Source organism: Protopterus annectens, chromosome 2.part2 (assembly GCF_019279795.1).
Source record: "Protopterus annectens isolate FY-2018-M chromosome 2.part2, PAN1.0, whole genome shotgun sequence".
NCBI classification, from domain to species: domain Eukaryota; kingdom Metazoa; phylum Chordata; order Ceratodontiformes; family Protopteridae; genus Protopterus; species Protopterus annectens.
This window is the reverse complement of record NC_056730.1, coordinates 606,111,267-606,133,555: the sequence shown is the minus strand read 5'-3', so window position 1 is coordinate 606,133,555 and position 22,289 is coordinate 606,111,267. Positions and strand designations below refer to the sequence as shown.

At 38.7% G+C, this 22,289-nt stretch overlaps 1 long non-coding RNA gene across 1 annotated transcript in view; it reads right to left on the bottom strand.

Annotated features, from left to right (window-relative positions):
- LOC122795740 overlaps nucleotides 1-22,289 on the bottom strand; it is a 602,006-nt gene that overhangs the window by 354,552 nt on the left and 225,165 nt on the right. The window contains exon 2 of the long non-coding RNA XR_006363853.1: nucleotides 14,746-14,887. This is a non-coding gene — a long non-coding RNA (uncharacterized LOC122795740). The remainder of the gene's footprint in view (nucleotides 1-14,745; nucleotides 14,888-22,289) is intronic.

Below are 22,289 nucleotides of genomic sequence, written 5' to 3'. Positions count from 1 at the left end.
ATTTTTCATAAATGGGAACACACATGCATCTTTGGCACAGAGTGGGCACAGCACATTAAGCATTATGTCCGATTTTTGGATGACATTTGTCTTATATGGAGTGGCACTAGGGCAAGTATGGAAGAATTCATTCATTACATCAATAACACTACTTCTTTTCTGACCTTTACGCACTCATGGAGTCAGGATAATTTGAATTATCTGGATGTGAATTTGGTTAAGGACAAAGACAACAACAGATTTATATCTAGTGTGTTCAGAAAGCCCACCTACTCTAATGCCTTCTTACACTTCCAGAGCAATCACCCTGATTATCAAAAAAGAGGCATAGTCAAGGGGCAATTCATCCGTGCCTCTAGAATGTGTAACACAACGCAGGTTTTTATGAAAGAAATTAGTTTCCTAAAAGAAAGATTCCTTGAAAGGGGATATCCCAGCCTTTTGGTTGATGAGCTAGCAGCAGAAATTATCAGTTGTAGGGAAACAAAATATCCACCCCTACTGGATACTATGGGTACATCAACATGTCAAGCAAGCAGTAGCCTGCGGAACATGGAACAAAAAGGATACATCCATACTTTTGGTATTGAACACGATATAGTCGAAAATAGTGTTAAGAAATACTGGCCGATTTTAAGATTGGATGACAGGTTGAGCAGTATGATCCCAGAGTTTCCGAGATTTATTAGACGTAGGGGTACTAACATTAAAGAAATGTTAGAAATGACCCAGACTAAACCAATGATATGTAGTGGCAACAAAAAAGAAGGCACATATAAGTGTGGAATGTGCAGACAATGCCCAGCGATATTCAATGGGCACAGGTTATATATACCATCAATAAAGTTTATATGTCAACCAAGGGGCTATTATAAATGTAATGCCAAATTCATTGTTTATTTGGGTTTATGTACAAGATGTAAAAGTTTCTATATAGGAAAGACTGAGAGAACACTCAGAAGGCGTATTTATGAACATCAATATGATATAATTAAGAAAAAGGAAACTAATGCATTCTATAGACATTCTCTTTTTTGACCCAATATGGAAATTCAATTTATTATTTTAGAGCAGGTAAAGATGGATGAGAGGGGTGGTGACTGGGTGTCTCTTTTAGAATATAAAGAATTAATATGGCAATTGAGATTAGACGCGGGAAGGCGGCCAGGACTCAATGACGCTTGCAGTATTAGTAGCGTCTTGAAGCTTAGGAAGGCAAAGTTATGAATTTTGAGTTTCAAGTGTTTTTAGGATTTATATATAGAAACAATGATCTGGTTTATATACATTGTTTTTAAACATTTTTTAGAGTGTTTTATGCTACGAAATTATTGTAAGATTTTATAGGCTATGAATTTATTAGCCAAGGCATTACAGCATTTACTACCTTATTATTAAGAGAGGATGGGGTAGAATGTTAAATATGTAAATAAGCATATAGTTTTAATTTTGTTTTTAATATTGCATTTATATGGTAATCTAAGCGCATATATATAAAATAATTGACCTTTTCTTATATATACACATTTCTAAGCATCACAACAAACTTGTGTTTAGTAATTGCTGGTTACAAACATACTTTGTGCAAGCAAGGGATCTTGAAGGGTTAATTGGACCTTCTCCCTCATTAATTGAATAATTGAATAACTGATTGGGCTTGTAGTATGTATATAAAGAGCTATCAGCCTGGCATTATTGTATCTTGATAAAGCTCAGCACCAGGCTGAGCGAAAGCGCTTGATGCAATTGTTGGTCTCGATTGTTTATTAAAGGAAGGAAATTTTATTCTACTTGGAGCCTTTCATTTTCTGCCTCAGCGGAAGAAGGAATTTTAGTACTTTGTCTGTGTTTCATTTGAGATCTGCAGAGTCACCTTTCTTGTCGTGGGTCTGTTTTGTTATATATATACACACATACACACACACAGACACACACACACACACACACACACACACACACACACACACACACACACACACACACACACACACACACATATATATATATATATATATATATATATATATATATATATATATATATATATATATATATATAGATATATATATATATATATATATATATATATATATATATATATATATATATATATATATATATATATATATAGATATAGATATAGATATATATATAGATATAGATATAGATATATATATATATATAGATATAGATATATATATATATACACACACACAAACGACAGAACATCAGAAGCGCCAGCGTAGGGCGCATTTGATATTGATATTGTCATTAAGTCCAGGGTATGAGTCAGCCCCTAAAAGAGTTGCCACTTTAATTCTCTTACTTCCAGCAGAGAATTGCAGTCTCCGAAGAAAACTATCAATTTGGTCCAGGACAAAGAATTTGAACCCATTGAACTGATGGCAATTGTGGCTGTGTCTACCTAAGGCATTGCTGTGGTCTTGGTTTCTGATGGCAGCTAGGTGCTCCTTAGTTCGATCGGAGAGTTTTCTGCTTGTTTTGCCGATATAGAAAGAGTTGCAGCTGGAGCAAATAGCTGCGTACACAACCCATTCAGAATGGCAGTGGAAATTAGTCTTGAAGGAGACTTTAAAGTTGCAATGTTGAAAGGTAAAACTGTCTCCTGTGTAAATGTGTGGACAGACAACGCAATGTCCACAATTGGACATGCCGTTCTGGTTGGTCAGAGCATTGTTGTTTTGGATGATGAAAGGTTTATCTCTGTTTTCGAAGTTTGATTGTAAAGTTATCGTTTTTTTGTAAGAAAACATAGGTTGTTCGCCACATGCCAGTCTGAGGTTGTCATTAGTGGCGATGACAGGCCAGTTTTTAATTAGAGTGCTGCGGATGGCAGGTAAATCTCTGCACATCGGGAGTGGGAAGCTGCAGCATCTTTCTGTACCTTCTGCGTTAGTATTAGGGGTGTTACTAATAAAACCAAAAGTAAGTATGGGCTTATGTTGGGTGCATCGGTCATTAAAGATTTTAGACAGTAAGGCATCGAGCAGCTCTGTGGGGTAGTTCTTCGCTAAAAACAACTGTTTAAGGAAGTTAGCTTCTGTTAGGTAGTCACTGTCTTTACTGACGAGGCGTGAGAGTCGAATCAGTTGGCCTCAGACTACGTTCTTAACAAAAATGGATGCTGACTTCCAAAGTCCAGGTAGTTGTTTCTGTAAGTCTTTTTTCTATGTACATTGGAAGACAGAGTGCCTGTGGCTGGATCAAGGGTGATGACTGTGTCCAGGAATGATATTACAGACCCACAGCCTGAGACTGTGAATTTAAGGAAAGGCATACTGGCAGAGATTTCCAAAATGAAGTTGTCAAGTTCAGTGGCGGTACCTTCCCATACAAAGAACAAATCGTCTATGTAACGTCTGTACAGACGTACTGACTGGAAGGCTGGGATCATAATTAACTTTTCTTGTTCCCATGTGCTTAGTACCAGGTTCGCGTAGGCAGGTGCTACTTTGGACCCCATAGCAATGCCGCGAATCTGTTGAAAAACTTTACCATTAAAATGGAAAAAATTATTTAGCAGGACTATGCTGGTTAGTTCACAAATTGTATTTATTTTGTTGTTGGGAAGTTTGGCGTATTTCTCTAAATATATTCTCAAATATTCCAAGCCTTCTTGATGGGGGATATTGGTGTACAGGGACACAACATCCAGAGTCACAAAAATGCAGTTAGAGTAATTAATATCCGTATGGAATAGTAAGTTCAGGAATTCCCAGGAATCTTTCAAGTAAAACTTAGAGGCTTGGACAATAGGGTTAAGTATGGCATCTAGGAATTCAGAGATCTTTTCCGTTTTGGTACGCTTGTTAGAAATGATGTGTCTGAAGGGGGGTCCACTTCATTTTTGTGAATTTTGGGTATGCCAAACAGTTTACCAAGGCTGGGGGGTGGTACTACTAGGAACATGTAGTCTTCAAGAGAGATGTTAAAGTTTCTTTCGAGGCTCTTGAGTTTGCGGTCGATGGCTGTGAAGTGTCTATTGACAACTTTTATCTCCGTGGCTTTATAAAATTCTTCATCTATAAGAGATGCTTCTATTTTTTCTACATATAATGCCTGATCCATCAGGATTATGCCAGTCCCTTTGTCTGCCTTCATGATGCGAAGGCTATAATCAAGATTTGAGATCATTTAACGCAGTGCGTTCTTCGTGGGTCAAATTGAACCATTTAGACAGGCAAGGGTTTCGTACCACTGCTCTTAGATCAGACTCACAGACCTTAAGAAAAGTTTGGAGTGTGTTATGCAACACTGGGTTGTATAGAGATTTTTTATGAAGTAGTACTTCAAAGGCTGATGTCTCTGTGGGTTCCTCAGGGTCATCACTGTCCTCTTCGGAATCTGTAGTGGCGTGTAAAACCTTTAGGTTAAGTTTCCTCAGGAATAAACGTAAATCCAATAGTAGGTCTGATAGATTTGCACGTTGGGCTGGAATAAACGTGAATCCCTTGCTTAGGAGTTGAATGTGGGAGTCCGAGAACATTTTGTTAGACAAGTTAAATACTGGGCAAGATACTGTGGTCAGTCTTTCAGTGAAAGTTAAAGTCAATAATTCCTGCTGGCATTCCTGGTTAGCATAGGTCTGCCTAAGTTCTGATACCTCCAATTGCCTCTCCCCCTCCCCCTGTTGTTCTGTGCTGGCGTCCGTATGTCGTTGCCTTGATTCCAGTGGGCTGGGGATAAAAAAACATTTTGTCCTTCAGCATTGTTTAAATTGAAGCTGTTACCTTGCCTAGGGCTAGGTGGAGCAAGGTGTGAATTGCTGTTTTGTGTTTGAGCTGTCATCAAAAGGGTTGGGACAGGCTGCGGATGTAAGGACATCAAAGGTGGTGGGCCAGCTTGTTGTTGTCTGGCCGGTTCTGGCATATTATTATTAGTGATAGGGGGTTGGGGTGGAGTGGTGCTGTTGGAGGTATTTGTAGCAGCAGGAAAATGAAAATGATTTCTGCGAAATCTATTGGTAAATCTTCTTTCAGAATAGGGCAGGTATGCTGTGCCACTTTGGTATTGCAGAAGGTCCCGCTGCAATTTATTTCTTTTTCTATGGATGAGGGTGGCTGTATGGCGGGTGATCCTTGGTGAAATCCCATCGTAGAGATGGCGAAAATAGTCGAAGTCTATGTCCATCTAAATATATATATATATATAGATATATATACATAGATATATATATATATAGATATATATACATAGATATATAAATATATATATATATATATATATATACATAGATATATAAATATGTATATATATATATATATATATATATATATATATATATATATATATATATATATATATATATATATATATATATATATATATATACACACACATATATATATATATATAAACACATATATATATATATATATATATATATATACATACATAGATATATATATATATATATATATATATATATATATATACACATACACACATACATATATATATATATATATATATATATATATACATACACACATATATATATATATATACATACACACACATATATATATATATATATATATATATATATATATAGATAGAGGAGTGTACATTATATATATATATATATATATATATATGTATCTATATATAGAGGTGTGTGTGTGTGTGTGTGTGTATATATATATATATATATATATATATATATATATATATATATATAGAGAGAGAGAGAGAGAGAGAGAGAGATTTATACAGATATATATAGGTATATATATATATATATATCTATATATAAGTTCATAGGTTGGTACTAGGCTAATCGGCCCTAGGGCCTATGCAAGCCTAGCCATAACAATTCCAAGGATATTTCTTCCCACAATATTTACTTCTCTGGACCCGTGTCTAGCAGGGCGACTGACATGATCCCCGGGGTTGAGTTTCCTATCTCCGATCTATTCTAGAGTATAGGGAATCTCTGTGTCAGAAACCTATCCCTCCAGCATGTTTTGTTCATTGTGATGACAAGGTTTAGATCCCTGGAGCATGTGGCTTTGAGGGATTGGGATTTCTTTAAGTGGAGCATGTCCAACAGCTCAGGGTTTACATGGCCTTGAATGTTAAGCAGAGATCGCCTCTGAGTAGACGATATGCCGCAGAGTATAGCTTGAGGTTTTTTTTTTTTTTTTTTTAGACGGTCAGCATATGGCATCTGCTTTAGGCCTGTGATTCTTTTAGTGAGGTATTTCTGTGGCCTTTTCAGCTGTTGCAGATGTCTTGTGAGGTACATACCAAACAGGGCATTATACTCTATATTGGGTCTAATGAGGGATGAGTACAGTGGGACAATGACCTCCTTTTTTCTGGATGAAAAGCCCTTAGTGGTGAGGTGTGCCACATAGAAGGATTTCCTGACTGTTGTGGCAATGTGGTTATCAAAAGTGAGACCACTGTCCACCTGTGTCCCTAAGTCTCTCATCACACTTTCAATGTTAAGTGCCCTGCCACCTATGTGGTAATTCATGGGTACATGTTTTTTCCACCTTTTGTAGAATATCCACATCATTTGGGGATTCAATAATAGCTCCCAGTTTGCAGTCATCTGCAAACTTTGTTAGCCAGAGTCCCTTAGTGTTGGCCTGTACTTCAGAGAAGTAGATGCCAAACAAGAGTGGTCCCAGGACTGAACCCTGAGGTACTCCACTTGTCACTTTTCTGGAGCTGGATTTGGAGTCGGCTACTTTTACAGTCTGGGCTCTGTCAGTAAGCCAGTTGGCAACCCATCAAGTGACATAGGGATTTATGCCCAGCTTAGTAAGTGTATCTATGATTCCAGAGTGAGGGATGGTGTTGAAGGCCTTGGCGAGGTCCAGATAGGCTTTGTGGACCGCTTCACCCTCGTCCACAGCTCTGGAGACTGATTCAAAGAAGTCAATCAGATTCAGGAGACAGGATCAGCCCTTCAAAAACCCAAACTGGGTGGGGTCCAGTATTTGAAGATTGCCAATGTCTTTGTAAGTTCCATGATAATGCGTTCCATGCCCTTGCAGATCAGACTTGTCAGACTGATGGGACGGTAGTTCCCGGGATCCAAGTCAGATCCTCTGTTGTGGAGTGGGATAACTGTAGCTGTGTGCCACTCAGTGGGCACAAAAGTCTAAGGTGAGGTTATGATTAAACATGACACTTAGGTGAGGTGCCAGTTCATTTTGTAGTTCATGTAGTACACAGCCTGGGATGTCATCTGGTCCCATGGATGCTGTATTCTTAGCTTTGGAGAGTGCGGTTTCTACCTGTGTGGCCATGATTATCGGAATTTGGCAATCTTTTGGTATCGAGATGGTCCCTTTAGTGAATGAGAGGGGGTGAAGTTGGCACTAAATCGATCTGCCAGGATATTGGCAATATCCTTGGGATCAGTATATTTAATGCCATTCTGTTGTAGCTCAGACCAGATTTGAGCATTGCTATTTAGATTCCTGACGTAACTATAGAATGCCTTGTGGTTGTCTTTGGAATCTTTGGCAATTTTATTTTCTTAACTAGCGTTTGAGGATTTTATGAGGGATCTCAGCTTTTTACTATATGATGGCTGGACATTCTCCTTCAGGATTTTTTGATGGAGAGCAGAATTCATGGTTCCGTCAATCACAGCAAGTCGTCCAGGTGCAGAAGCAGCAAAGCAGCCACAGACCATCACACTACCATCACAATGTTTGACTGTTGGCATGATGTTCTTTTTCTGAAAGTCTGTGTTACTCTTACGCCAGATGTAATGGGACGCACACCTCCCAAAAAGTTCAACTTTTGTTTAGTCAGTCCACAGAATATTTTCCCAAAAGTGTTGGGAATCATCAAGGTGTTTTTTGGCAAAAGTGAGATCAGCCTTTATGTTCTTTTTCATCAGCAGTGGTTTTTGCCTTGAAACTCTGCCATGCACGCCATTTTTGCCCAGTCTCTTTCTTATGGTTGAGTCATGAACAATGACCTTAACTGAGGCAAGTGAGGCCTGCAGTTCAATAGATGTTGTAGGTTCTTTTGTGACCTCTTGGATGAGTCGCCACTGTGTTATTGGGTAATTTTTGTAGGCCAGCCACTCCTGAGAAGGTTCACCACTCTTTCCTGTTTTTTGATTTGTGGATAATCACTCTCAACTTGGTTCACTGGAGTCACAACGTTTTAGAACTAGTGTTATAACGTTTTCCAGACTGATAGATATTAATTACTTTGTTTCTCGTCTGTTCCGGAATTTCTTTAGATCGCGGCATGATGTCTTCCTTTTTGGCATCTTTTAGCCTACTTAACTTTGTCTGACAGGTTCTACTTAAGTGATCTCTTGATTCAACAGGTCTGGCAGTAATCTGGCCTGGGTGTGGCTAGTGAAATTGAACTCCGCTTTCCCAAAAATGTGATTAAGCACAGTTACTTTGTGATTTAACAGGGGGGGGGGGGGCAATTACTTTTTCACATAGGACCATGTAGGTTTGGATAGTTTTTTCCCGTAATAAATAAAATCATCACTTATAAACTCCATTTTGTGTTTACTTGGGTTATCTTTGTCTAATATTTAAATTTGTTTGATGGATGATCTGAAACATTTAAGTGTGACAAACATGCAAAGAAATTATAAATCAGGAAGGGGGAAAATACTTTTTCATTGCATTGCACATTTATACGTATATATATATATATATATATATATATATATATATATATATATATATATATATATATATATATATATATATATATATATATATATATATATATATATATATATATATATATATATACATACATGCACACATATGAGTATTAAACATGACATAAACCAGCTATGTTTGAATGTCGATCATATGCTGATTTGCATCATGTGTAGTACATCCGACACATATAATACATACACACACATATACATATAAACACTTTATATATTATAAACAATACACACACAAACACACACATGTATATACATACATATATATATATATATATATATATATATATATATATATATATATATATATATATATATATATATCTATTTAGGAATACATGCATTTAAGCGAACAAACATTATCCAAACGTTATATTCTCCGAACGGAATTGCTGAAAAATACGTGTTCGAAACAACAGAATGCCGAACTGTGCACTCAAAAAATGTCAAATTTGACATTCGAAATTCTGGTGGCTGCATGATACCGGACGTGGATATTCACAGGCGCACATCCTTTGCGGATACTCCGGAAAGTACTGCGTTGACAACGGTTTGCATCTACTGTCCATTACTACTGTAACAAACACATCATGCCATCTTTTTTTTTATTTTACACATATGCAATCATGGCTGTGCAATGAACACATTTACTGAAATGCTCACTGTGAAATTGAAGAACATACGTACACCCGTGCTCTGTGACAGAACATAGTACCACTGAAAACATGTCCCCTACAGACTGTGTATCAGAAGGAGCAATGCTGTGCCAGTAAACTGATAAATCCCAGTGGTGTCATTTAATCACATATCTCCAAAAGGTTTTGGAACACATGCTCCTTTATGTCCAAGCTACGCTGCTTAGGGGTACTAGGTAACCCTGACATGCACCTGGATTTTAGTTCCTCCACATGGTTTTGTTCTAGTTGGATAGCATGTAGCACATCCAACAGGAACAACCGCTGTTTACTAAATTAGGCTCCTTAACTGCCTATGCCACCCTTCCACAGCGTTCTGTGTGCGGGGATAGCCCAAACCAGTTGCGTCATACTGGTTCTAGAATTCAACCTCAAACAGGGGTGGATGCCGTTCTGCCATTAAGCCCCTCATACCATATCATCTTGGTCGACCTGTCAGGTAGTTTTCCTTGAAAAACACACACACTTGCTGGCCAAACTCAGGGAGCTCCCTCTCAATATCTGCAAATGTCTCACTGACATATGCAAGACTGACAAATGCAAGGGCAGGTAACTGCTTACATAAGCTAGCAAATGCTGCATAGGTTCTGAACTCCTTAACCAGGTGTATTCTCTGTATCTGCCTCCAGATGATTTGGCAGAAGTGGAACCAACAGCCCTTCGTGACAGCATCTGGTAAAGATGCATGGATTGCACTGACAGCACCCCTCACGAAGTCCAACATGACCATATTTGGCCTCAGTTGCAGCCCATGTTTCCCACACAAACCCAACACCATCACCCATAGTTGGTTATAGCACTCTTCACTCTTACGTGGCAGGATGCCGTACACCAAAGGAACTACCTTCTTTGAGACTGACAGGTCCAGTGGGCTATGGATGGTGTATACTTGCCTGGATTCCCTAGTACTAATAAGGAAGGTACCGTCCACCAGAAGGAACTCAGATGCACACAACAGTCTTAGATTATCCAGCACTGTTAGTACTACTACCTGGACACCCTGCATGCTGTCACCCCCATGTTCCACTAGAAAGCTTCTGTTCTTCAGGGGTAGCATATCGCTATGTAGGTCCTGCAAGGACTGCAGATCCTGGAAAATGGCAACCTTTTCCTGTGTCTAATCCAGGTTACACTCACCTTTAGTGCCTTACTGTTAGGCAATTCATTAACCACAGCTGTTGAGGTACTCGCCAGTACCACAGATACTATCTTGCATGGGTCCTCTACAGAATTATGTGCCCTTTTCCTTATCTTATCATGGACCTGACACACTTCAGACTGTAGTGGGTCAGGTCCATGAAAGTGTGCACTACTCTTACACAGCACATGTCCATTAACTCCACATTCAGTAATGCATCAACCCTTGCACTTGTCTCTAATCTTACAGATGCAGCACCAGTAGTGCTTCATGCCAACACATTTCTCATGGTAGTATTGGTATCCCTCTAGGAACAGTGTGTCCTTCCCCTTCTGGCTCTTCTTGGTGGTGTACGTATTTACTAACACACCTGGGTTATGACCCACACTATCCTCTTCAGCCATCTGTAAGTAAATGGATATTTCGGTTACAGTCCTGCCTGGTTGTACCCAAGTTTTGACTCTGAATCTGCGATAAATAGCAGATACATACCTTCTGTGTTTGAATTCCCTGCTAGTCCGTACGTCAATGGGCTGTCTAGAGCCCATGCACATAAGGACGCCTCAGTGTTGTGTACAGAGATGGATGCTCATTTATCACACTGTGCAAATTATGTCACATTCACATTACTAATGTCAAACGCTACAATGCTGAATCCTAGCTAGCATTCAGTGTTCCTGGATTCGGTTTTTGAAAATTCAACCTTGTGTGAACTGGGTTCACTGCTTTTGACATTTGGTATGTCAGAATAATGATCGATTACATGCATGTATTCCATACAAACACACACAGACATGGTTCGCAAAAGGACAAACCTCACAACAGCAAATGTTGAAAGACCGAACTGGGAACATCAAAAACCTGGAAGGTGGAATGACAAAGACCTTGATTGTGAAAGATCACGGTACAGTGGGGATTGGGGTGTTTCTCATTTCAAAACTACAGTGAGATCTCGGAGTTTGGATTTAGAATTAGCAGAGAGTATGTGGAGAGCAAAGAGGCTTGCACCCAAAATCCCCCCACCCCCACAAAAGCGCAAGTGTTGTGGGTTTAGTTTTTTGACCTTCCGATCATACATATTTTCCATGCAGTTTAAATCCTCCTGAATTGTATTCCACAATGCTACTCGAACTACTGAATCATCTAACACCATAGATTTTACCAAAACATTAAAAACTCTTGATACAGAGCCCAGCAAATAAATCTGAATTATTTAAGCAAATCTGAGTTAACATTTTCTGACCACAGTATAACCATTCACACTGTGAGTTCATTTCACAATGTCAAGGCGGTGGTGGATGAAGTGTACTTGGGCCCTAGGCTGTTTTCAAACCATGGGTCCCCCATACACATTTTAGGACCATGCATAAATCCAGGGGTTCTGTAAATCTATGGAAGGATCATTACAGAATTAGTAAATAAGGACATAGGCAACTTACAAACTCATGACCCAATCCAGTTTGAATTCATCAAGGACAGATTGAGCCTACTTAACCTGGTCGATTTCTTTGAGAATGCTACTGAAGCAATGGATGAGGGTAAATCAGTACGCACCGCATATCTAGACTTCACAAAAGCATTCAGTGCCACATCCCACTCTGGTATCATAGATAAGGATTTACGTTTAGTTGGGAGAGTTCTATAACTTATTGGCTAGTAAACTGCCTCACAAACAAAATTTGGGAAATTAGGGTGGGTGTCTCTACCTCCTCCAAAAGACCTGTCACTGGCAGCGCACCCCAGGGTTCAGTCCTTGGGCCACTCCTCTTGCTTTGACCTCTGAAAAAGTAATTTCAAAAATGTTTATGGCTTACTAAGTTTTCAGACAACTGTAAACTTGGTGCCATCATAAACTCCCACAGGACACCAAAATCCCCCATGAGGGCCTTTCTCAAATAACTTGCTGATGTCAAATCATAGACTAAAACTAAAAGCCAGAAAATGTATAATTGTGTCCTTCAGCAAGCATGACTTCTGTTGTAACTACCACACTGACAACACACCCTTGAAAACTGATACTCTAAGTCAGGGATCTGGCAACCTATGTCAACAACTAACTATCTTTGATTACCATGTATCAGCTATTGTAAGGAATTCATTTTTCATCACACAGTCAAGGCCAGGAATGTAATCATTCCACTATACTCTGCTCTCATTATGTTGATCACTAAATTTAACACCCCATTCAGTATGTACCTTTTCAAACACTTGTTATTGGAGTGCCCATAACTCTTTCTTCTCCAAAGGACATCAAAAGGATCTTTCCCAAAGAAATAGCTGGTGTCAAAACCATAGGCTAAAACTAAATGCTAAACATGTATAATTATAACCTTCAACAAGTGTGACTTCTCTTGTAAATATCACACAGTAACACGCCACTAAAAGTTGATACCACGGTCAGGGATCCAAAAACCTATGTCAAAAATGATGCGTCTTTTGACCACGCATATACACTATTGCACAGCTTATATCTAAAAGTATGGCAGCTAGATCCAGGGATGTAAACATTCCACTGTACTCGGCACTCAGTCTGATCATTGAGTATAAATCCCGATTCAGCATGCACCTGTCCAATCACTTGTCACAAATAGAGTGACCACAACTCTTTCTCACTATATAAAAAAAATCAAGGACTTAAATCACAAAAACATGTAAACTCTCTCAAATCGTTGTCCTTTTTCTCAGTATTGCTCACACTACTAATAGATAAACACTGCCTCACGTACAGAGCCTCAACAGACCCTGCTCTGTCATACCAATTACACATTTGCAAGTCCAGTGCAAGCATGAACACCCACTCAATGGATGTCAGTCTCTTTTGTAACATAAATGCATCATGTTGAGTATATATTGCACAGCATTTCTCTTCTATGGAACCATCTTCCACTCCACTCCACAAAAAGTGAAATACTTTTACTCTATTCAAATGTAATCTGGATCAATGAATGCATGGGAAACCATAATTCACACCCAGTTTAGCACCCATGCTCCCCATGGAGAGGCGCAACAAGTAAATGCCCCAACATATTCTTGTTTTGCCCACCTCTGGATTATTCAGACGCAAACTGTAAGGGCTAAAGATTACCACGGGAATGTAAAGCTAGGCTTATTAAGATGCACACAGATTAATAACCTACTAAGTGCTTGTGAACCTATGAAACTATGGATTCAGCTTCTTTATGGTTTTAAATTGTATTTCTTGTTTAATTCATCAACATTGTTAGAGTGCATTTTAAATTTGTAGTTTTGACTATTTTCCAGTAAGCAGCATAACAAAATTTACTAATAATGACAAACGTATCCATTTCGGAACATTTTAATCATAAAAGGCCAATTAAACTGCTGATATTATAATCCACAAACATATGTACTTCTCTATAAATGCAGTGCCTGCTGTCCTTGAAGAATAAACAGAGTATGCTGTATTAAAATAGTGGAGGACTGACATTGCCAATAACATTTCTTGAACTAGATCAGCTATGCAATAGGGCATGATAGGCAAAAAACTACCAAAAGTTCATAGTTAAGTTAGTAGGCATGCAGTCCAGGAAACCATTAAAGAGCCTAGCCCAAATTTCCAATTCTTCCAAATCATTTTTAGTTAAGTGACTTGCTCAAAGTCACAAAGTAGGTAAATGAATGTGGAAAAGACTCGGACCCTGGACCGCTAGCACAGAAAAAGGCTCATTAAGAAGTGAAACAATACAGGCCTTATCTTCTGACTAGATGACAAATCTATGAAGATCAAGAATGTACAGACCTGAAAGTCCGAAATAAGAGTTACAATGTGTGTGTGTCCCAAATGCAAGCTTTATACTGCTGCACTTGTCATGTAACGGAGGAAAATGTACAGTATACTAAAGCTCTGTATACTGCAACTTACGTATAAATGTGGACTTAAAGTAGTAAGAGCAATGAAATGATGCCCATAAAAAGGGGAGACAGAAGCAAGCCTGCCTGTTCAATGACTGACACCCCCCTCCTGCCCCATAGCTAACAAACCACAGAGTTAATTAAGGGCACATAAAAAATGTGCCAAGTGTTAATGTCTGACAAAAAAAGCAGGACAATACATGGTTCACACACATTCTCATTTATTCCTACACACAGCTTAAGCATGTGTGTCAAAAATTAGAAATGCAAAACAAGAAGACAAGTAAGATACTTGAAATGAGTCGTAACTTAAAGAAGAACAGCAAGTATATTGTTTACAGTACCTTTGTTGTATAATCACTGCAGGTCTGGCCCCAAATGACAGCTGCCTTTTCATGTAAAAGTCGACCAGACATTTGCTACTAGTGAAACAATGTTCAAGGGATGAAATATCCACATGAGGTTAGGACACAATCCAAGAAAGACCTACAGGACAATGAAAGACAAATGAACATACTGTACACTATCATATGTGCTTTACTAACAAATCACAAAGGTATTAGCAAGTCTAAAATGTTATACAGAATAAAGAGGCAGATGAAATACATTTGTCAAAAGATCATAAGTGCCTTTACTGATATTTTTTGTTAACTCAAAAGACAAGACTCATATTCTCCAACAGATGATGTGGGTGTCAAACTTATGCTTAAAACAATGTTATATTCAAAAACACCCCAGGCTTAAAAATGAAAAAGTATAGAATTAAGGAAAAGACCATGCTAACAGCTACATAAAACTCCAAGTCTACAATTTGCCACTTGCAGCACAGTTCTAAAACAAGAATTCCAAAGCAGTTGAAGGGCAGACAACCACAACGCAATGATTCTACATGATATGTAGAATGACCATGGTGGACCATCTCCTCGACAATGCTAAATGCCAATGATGCATTCAAGGAGAGCAGCCTAAGCTAGTTATCCATGTGATCTCCCAGATAAATACCTGCTCTACAGGATTTATGCACTTGTGCAAGTGTGTAAATTAACACATAAAAATACTGCATTCACCCATTACTTCTAATGGGACAGACCATGTTGTGAGCAACTGTCAAGGACTGTTTGTATGTATGCATGTATAGCAATATAGGTGTGTGGCTGCAGAGTGGTCTTGAATGTATGAGCGGGAATATGCCCAAATGTGCGATCAGGTGTGGATGTGTGCATGTAGATGTCTGAGTATGTGGGAGACTGAATGAGTTGGGGGGGTATGAACCATAGGATGCCTCTCAAAATGTTAAGGGAAAAGGCATGCATAGTGCAGGAACAATTACTCCAAATCAGGGACAAATTTCAAATATTGCCACAATTCACTGAAAAAAGATAATAGAAAGTACAGTTGTATAAAATCTTACAATAACAGTAGCTGTCCTTACCTTCTCTGCTGCAGTATTCTTAACATATGGGTTTCCCTGCCATGGACACCTGACTTCCGTCCAGTCTACCAAAGACCCCTGTTGCTTTAAAGGTATGCCAAATGTCATCTAAAAGTTCCTCACTTAGCGTACGTCAAAGTTGATGTTCAGGCCTACCACAGTCCAAAATGATTGCCCCAGTAAAAACACCAGTCAGAAATTATTGCCCCAGTAAGAACACCAGTCCAAGGAACCCAAGAGGTAATCTGTACATCCAGGAAGGCAAAAGACTAGGAGGAAGGAGAGAGGGAGCAAATACCGCAGAAGTGAAGGCAAGGACATCTACCATTATGGTAAGATTTTACACAACTGTACTATGTCCTTACATTCACTGCTGCAGTATTCCTAACATATGGGAGAGTGCCAAGCTCAATAGGAAATTAGGGAGGGGAAGGAGCACAAGAGTCTCCCAAAAAGCCATGAAGAACGGCACTAGCAAAACCAGTCCTAGCTCTAGAGATACCATCCAAATTGCAGTGCTTGGTAAAAGGTATGCACACAGAAGTCCAGGTAGCTGCTTCAAGAATAGAATTAGTATCCAAGCCCTTGAAAAAAAGCACTAGAAGAAGCCACAGATCTAGTAGAAGGAGCCTTGACTGACGAGGGTAGGCTCTTGCCATGAAAAGTGTAACAAAAAGAAATAGACTTAGAAATCCAAGAAGAAATAGTTTACTTGGATACAGCAAGTTCCAGAGATCTAGGATGAAAGGAAACAAAATTGTTCAGATTTTCTAATAGCTTTAGTCGCATCTAAATAAACCCTGATTTGCCTAAGCATGTCCAAAGTATGCAGCACCCTCTCACTGTCAGTTTGCGGAGAGGGTAAAAAAGTAGGCAGATTAACAGACTGATTAAGTGATAGCTCATTAACCACCTTAGGTATAAAAGAAGGGTTAGTCTGCAAGGACACTCTGTCATAGGATCATAGGAAGTTACTAGGCTAATGTCTCTAGAGCCCTTACGAGCCTAGACAAGTTCTACCCTTATTTTAATCATCAGCACAAATTGTCCCTGTCCAAGAGGGACACGGGTGGAAGCCCCAGAGTGAATTTATGGTTACCCATCCAATAATCCAGATTGCGTTTGAAGAGGGCCAGTGAGGTGTTCTGTTTGGGTCTGTATTATGTTGCCAAAATGGCAAAACACCGAATGCTGTTTCAGCAACACAAACAGCGAAATACCACTAATGCAAATGGCCAGGTCACTGATTTTCTTCCCTGGGGGGGGGGGGGGGGTCGGAAGACCAATCAGACATGACACACCACCTAAAACATTACAAAGTGGGGGTCTGTGCCCCCCCCACACCCCCCTAACTAAACATAACAACTCCGAGATCGTACTACTGTGGAGTAAAGGGCAATTTCACAGCGGTGGCCAAGGAATCTTTTCCCTAGGAAAAAAATCAGTGACGTGGCCATTCACGTTAGTGGTATTTTGCTGCTTATGTGTTACTGAAATGCCATTCGGTGTTTTGCCGTTTTGGCAACATAATATAGACCCACTCTGCTTGACAAAGTGGGAGTCCATTCCAAAGGTGTAGTAACCTCTGTCCCTCCAGCAGGTTCTATTATTGTCACATAACAAGTTAAGGTCTCTAGAATGAGTAACCAGTGTACCATTTGACTTGCTGTTATGCAGCATTTCTAATAAAGCAGGATCAAAGATTGCCTTGTATGCAAGGCATCAATCACCTCTGAGTAGTCTGTATGAAATAAAATAATGTGACAGTAATTTCAGATGACTCACATAGGACAAATGCTGAAGACCTTAACGTTTCCTTGTTAGGAACCTTTGGGGTTTCTCCAATTATTGTATGTGCTTGGAAAGGCACATACCAAAAGGGGTGTTATACTCAATCACTGGCCTGATGAGGGAAGAGTACAGACAGGTTATAACTATTTTTTTTCTAGATGTAATGCCCTTACTTATAAGATGAGCAATATAAAATGTTTATCTTACCACTATGGAGACATGGTGATCAAAGCCAAGGTTACTGTCAACCTGTGTGCCAAGGTCTCTCACCCACTGAGTGCGGACTTAGGCTGTTACAGATTTGGTAGCTACCATTGCCTTCATGAAAGAGCAAAAAAGGAAGGCATGCCATAAGTGCCTGTAACTCAGACATGTGTTTGGCAGAAGTAAGAGCGATCAGACTGGTGGCAAAAAAGTTCCCACTATGGTAGGCCTCAAAATCATCTTTATGCCCTACGCTAAGCAAGGAGCATTTGGGTGATGATCAGCGTACCTTTAAAGCAACAGCAGTACTGTTCGGATGTCGGGCTTCCACGACAGGGAATCCCATATGTTAAGAATACTGCAGCAGTAAATGTATGGACATCAACAGTTCAGCATCAAAATGTATTTAAAAAGTATACTGAACAAACTAATAAAAACGAAAGACCAAGACGAACAGGCGCTACGTAGGATAGAACTATTTAATAATGTTAGCGCTTTCGGAAACAGACTCTGCTTTTCCTTCGTCAGACAAACAAAAACCAAATTCAAATGCTTTTAAATGTAAAAATCTACGTGTCAATTAATTACGTAAAATAAAGCTCACATTTTAAAGTAAAAGCATACATTAGTTTAAAATCTTCAGGAAAGTCAGAACCAAGTAGAGCTGAGTAAAACTTGCCTAAGCGACCCTTAGATTACCATTAATCACAAACTACCTAAATATGTATTAACTACAAAATCTAAAATGACAATCAATTCATTAATATTATTATTAATAAGTTAACCAAAAAAATTTTTTTTTTTTGTAAATATATAATATTTAAGAAAACACAACATAACTATTCTAAAATAATTAACATACAAGTACAAATCACAAAGAGAAACTGTCCATAAATTAAACATAATTTCACCTTTTAAGAGACAAAAGCTTAAGAAACATTTTATCGAAACTGTTTCATTCAAACCTGGGGGCAGGTAGGCTGCAGTATTAATTTGCCACCTCAATTCCTCGATTTCCAAGTTAATTTGCCAAGGGCCACCTCTCTCATCTACACCTATCTGCTTTAATACAGTAAACTTAAAGCAATGATCTGGGGAATCAGCAATGTGCCTAGCTAGGGCGTTAGTCATATCCCTCCTACTTATAGCATACAGATGCTCATATATACGTTGTTTTAGCTTCCTTTCGGTCTTGCCGATATAGAATGCTTTACAAGCTTGGCAACATGCACAGTAAACCACTCCCTTTGAATCACATGAAAAATTGCCCTGGACTTTGTAAAGGGTGTCCCTAATCTTAAATTGATAGGCAAGATTTAAGTGCTTACATTGGTGGCACGATCCACATTTGAACATACCCTTGTTTTTGTTGGATAATGGCTTAATGGAATGTTGCAACAAAGTTTTAAGATTGTGGCCTCGTCTAAAAGTAAATTTTGGTTTGTTGCCAAAAACTTTGTATAAAGACGTGTCCTCAACAATGAGAGTCCAGTTCTTACAAAGGGTCTCCCTAATAAAAGAATGGTCTAAATTGTATGTACATAAAAAACTGATAGTATGACAATGAGTATTGTTAGTTGTAATATCCTGGACCTCTCTGACCATGGTTTCCTGTTCCACCAAATTCACAAAAGATAATAAGGGCTTAAAATATCCAGAATGACGTTTAGTAATTACTTCAGTGGAAATGTTTGAAACCAGACTCAAAGGGTAGCCTCTCCTAAGGAACATTTTTTCTAGCAAGCCACATTCATCAATGAAATCAGAATCATCTCAGATCATTCTGGCTGCCCTTACCATCTGCCCCTTGACCACTGCTCTCTTTTGATGGTAAGGCTGACAGCTAGAAAAATGGAGAAAGGAGTTAGAGTAAGTAGGCTTCCTATAGATTGCACTTTTAAATCTGCCTTTAGCGAAATCCTTGTGAATGCGAATGTCAAGAAAGTTAATGGTTTCACTTTCCAAATTAAAAGTAAACTCCAAAAAGTTAGTTGAGGCAGTAATTAAAGTGATGAAATCCTGCACTAGTTCCGTAGGGCCTTTCCATAAAATGAACATGTCGTCTTGGTATCTTGTGTACCAAGCAACGTTGTTCTTAAAAATGGAATTTTGAAAGAGCATGGTTGTCTCCCAGTGTGCCATTATACAGTTCGCAAAACTGCCGCCACAGGGAGACCCCATAGCTACCCCTGTTTTTTGGAGAAAGAATTTTCCTTCAAACCACATAAAGTTGTTGGAAATATGGAAATATATCCAGTCAAACTAGCCCGGTTAACAAATGTAAAATAAATAAAATAAATAAATAAATTGTTAAGCAGAACTAACTACAACAGGGTTTCTACAACACAGATGGTATTGTTATCGATTTTCCTTACTTGTAAAAAATCTCTAATCCATTCAATCCCTAATTCTTGGGGGATCACAGTGTACAGATCCCTTACATCAACTGTCAATAATTTATAATCCTGTTGAAAAGGGATGCTACAAAGTTCCGTTAGGAAACTCCAGGAATCTTTACATATTTGATGCTCCTTCTCCACTAAGGGTCTCAAGATACTATCTACATACTTAGCACAACCATAAGTGATTGACCCACGCCCATCAACAATGGGTCTAAAAGGTGGATCAACAACTCGCTTGTGGATCTTAGGTATGCCAAACAAAGATGCCAACCTAGGAGCTGGCATAGTTATGAAGTTCTAAATCAATTGCTTTTTCGATGAAAAGTTCATCAAGTGTGGCTCTGATTTTACTATAGGCCATGTTTACTTCATTTAAACTAACTTGTTGGTAAATTGAATTGTTTACATGTTCAGCCATACTAGAAATAGAAGTACTATGATCCATACAAACCAAGCCGCCTCCTTTATCTGGCTTCATCATCCTAATTTTACAATCTTTCAAAAGTTTAATAAAGTCACGTTCTTTATCACTAATGTTAAGAACACCTTTCCTGGTTTTTAAACCTGCATCAACAAAGGACCTAAAATCTAATTCACACATTTTCTCGAATGCCAGTATATTAGGGTGAAGGGGTGGATTAAATACACTAGAGACCCGCAATGAGTTGGAGAACAAAGAATTGGGGCCCATAGTGGCATTGAGATTAATCTTACGAACAAATAATTTAAGGTCCACTATTGTACTGACCAAGTTCATTCCAGAATCAGGGACAAAAGATAAACCCAATGCAAAAAAGTCAATAATGTCCTGAGGAAAGTTTAAGTCAGAATAGTTATAAATATGAAAATCCCCACCAGAGTTCGAAAGAATTTGTGGATTTAGAACACCATTTCCAACTATCTCTTGCGCCGGTTCCTTCGTTTCTGCATACGCCCATACTGATTGGGCGTTCTCGAATTGTTCTGTAAATTGGACTGGTGTAATGGAAAAACCTGTTGTGAACTTGATGTGGATTGATTATTATTATGAATGTTACTGTTATTATTGTTATTGTTCCCAACAGTCCGATTGTTGGAAAAAAATTGTTTGTTACCATTATTTCTAATTCTTTCACTTCTTCGTGGCAAGTTATCATCCCTATGAGGGTCAGAGTCACATTCATTGAGGTCACCCTCTTCACTATTAACAGCATTCTCATTAGGAAAACCTTGAGAGCTGTTAGACGTGACAGGTGGGGGTGGAGGATAAGCAGTCCCAGACCCAAACTGCTGAACGTCCCTTGCTATTTTCCTTTTCTTAGCATTGGCCAGCTTGGTCATGGTGGCCTCAATGCTATTGAAAATCCTTGTATATTCATATTTATAACGAGGAAAGTCGACACTAGATTTTATGTCGTGTTCCAAAGTTTCTAATTCATTTTTAGAAATCAAAACTTGTGATTAATAGTAATTAATTAATGTTTTTATGAACTCGAATCCCTGCTTATTAAACAAATCCAAGAGTTCATGGTGAAACTCAGACTGATTCACCAACCTGACAGGGTACCTCCACTGCCTGAGCCCTTTAGGTATAATTTCTTTTCTCAAGCATTCCTCCAAATAAAAAATTTCTAGCTGCAGTTTCCTACAGTGAAATAGTTTATAATCAAATAAGTTAATATTAGCTGAAAGGTTGGTAGGTGTGTTCAATTGCGTAGAACTAGAATTAGAAACAAAATTGTCACTGAAAAAATTCCCATTACCCAAAAAGGTTCCAAGGGATGGTGTCGATTCATTGATATTCCTGTTGTCATTACCATGACCAGGCTGGTTAGAGTCACCCGTTATGAGCATTGGCTGCTCGCCTCTAGCAGTTTCAATCATGTTTCCTTGATGTAAATCACAGTTTCTCCGATTACTAGAGGATGGTGAAAGACCATTATTAGTTGTAGGTAAAACCACAGGACCAATAGGTACGATATGCGGAAGGGGTTGCTGCGTGTTCCCACTTGCTTGTTTGGCAGAGTCTGCCAAACTCTCTACTTTCTGTGTTAAACTCTCCACACGGCCCATAAGCACT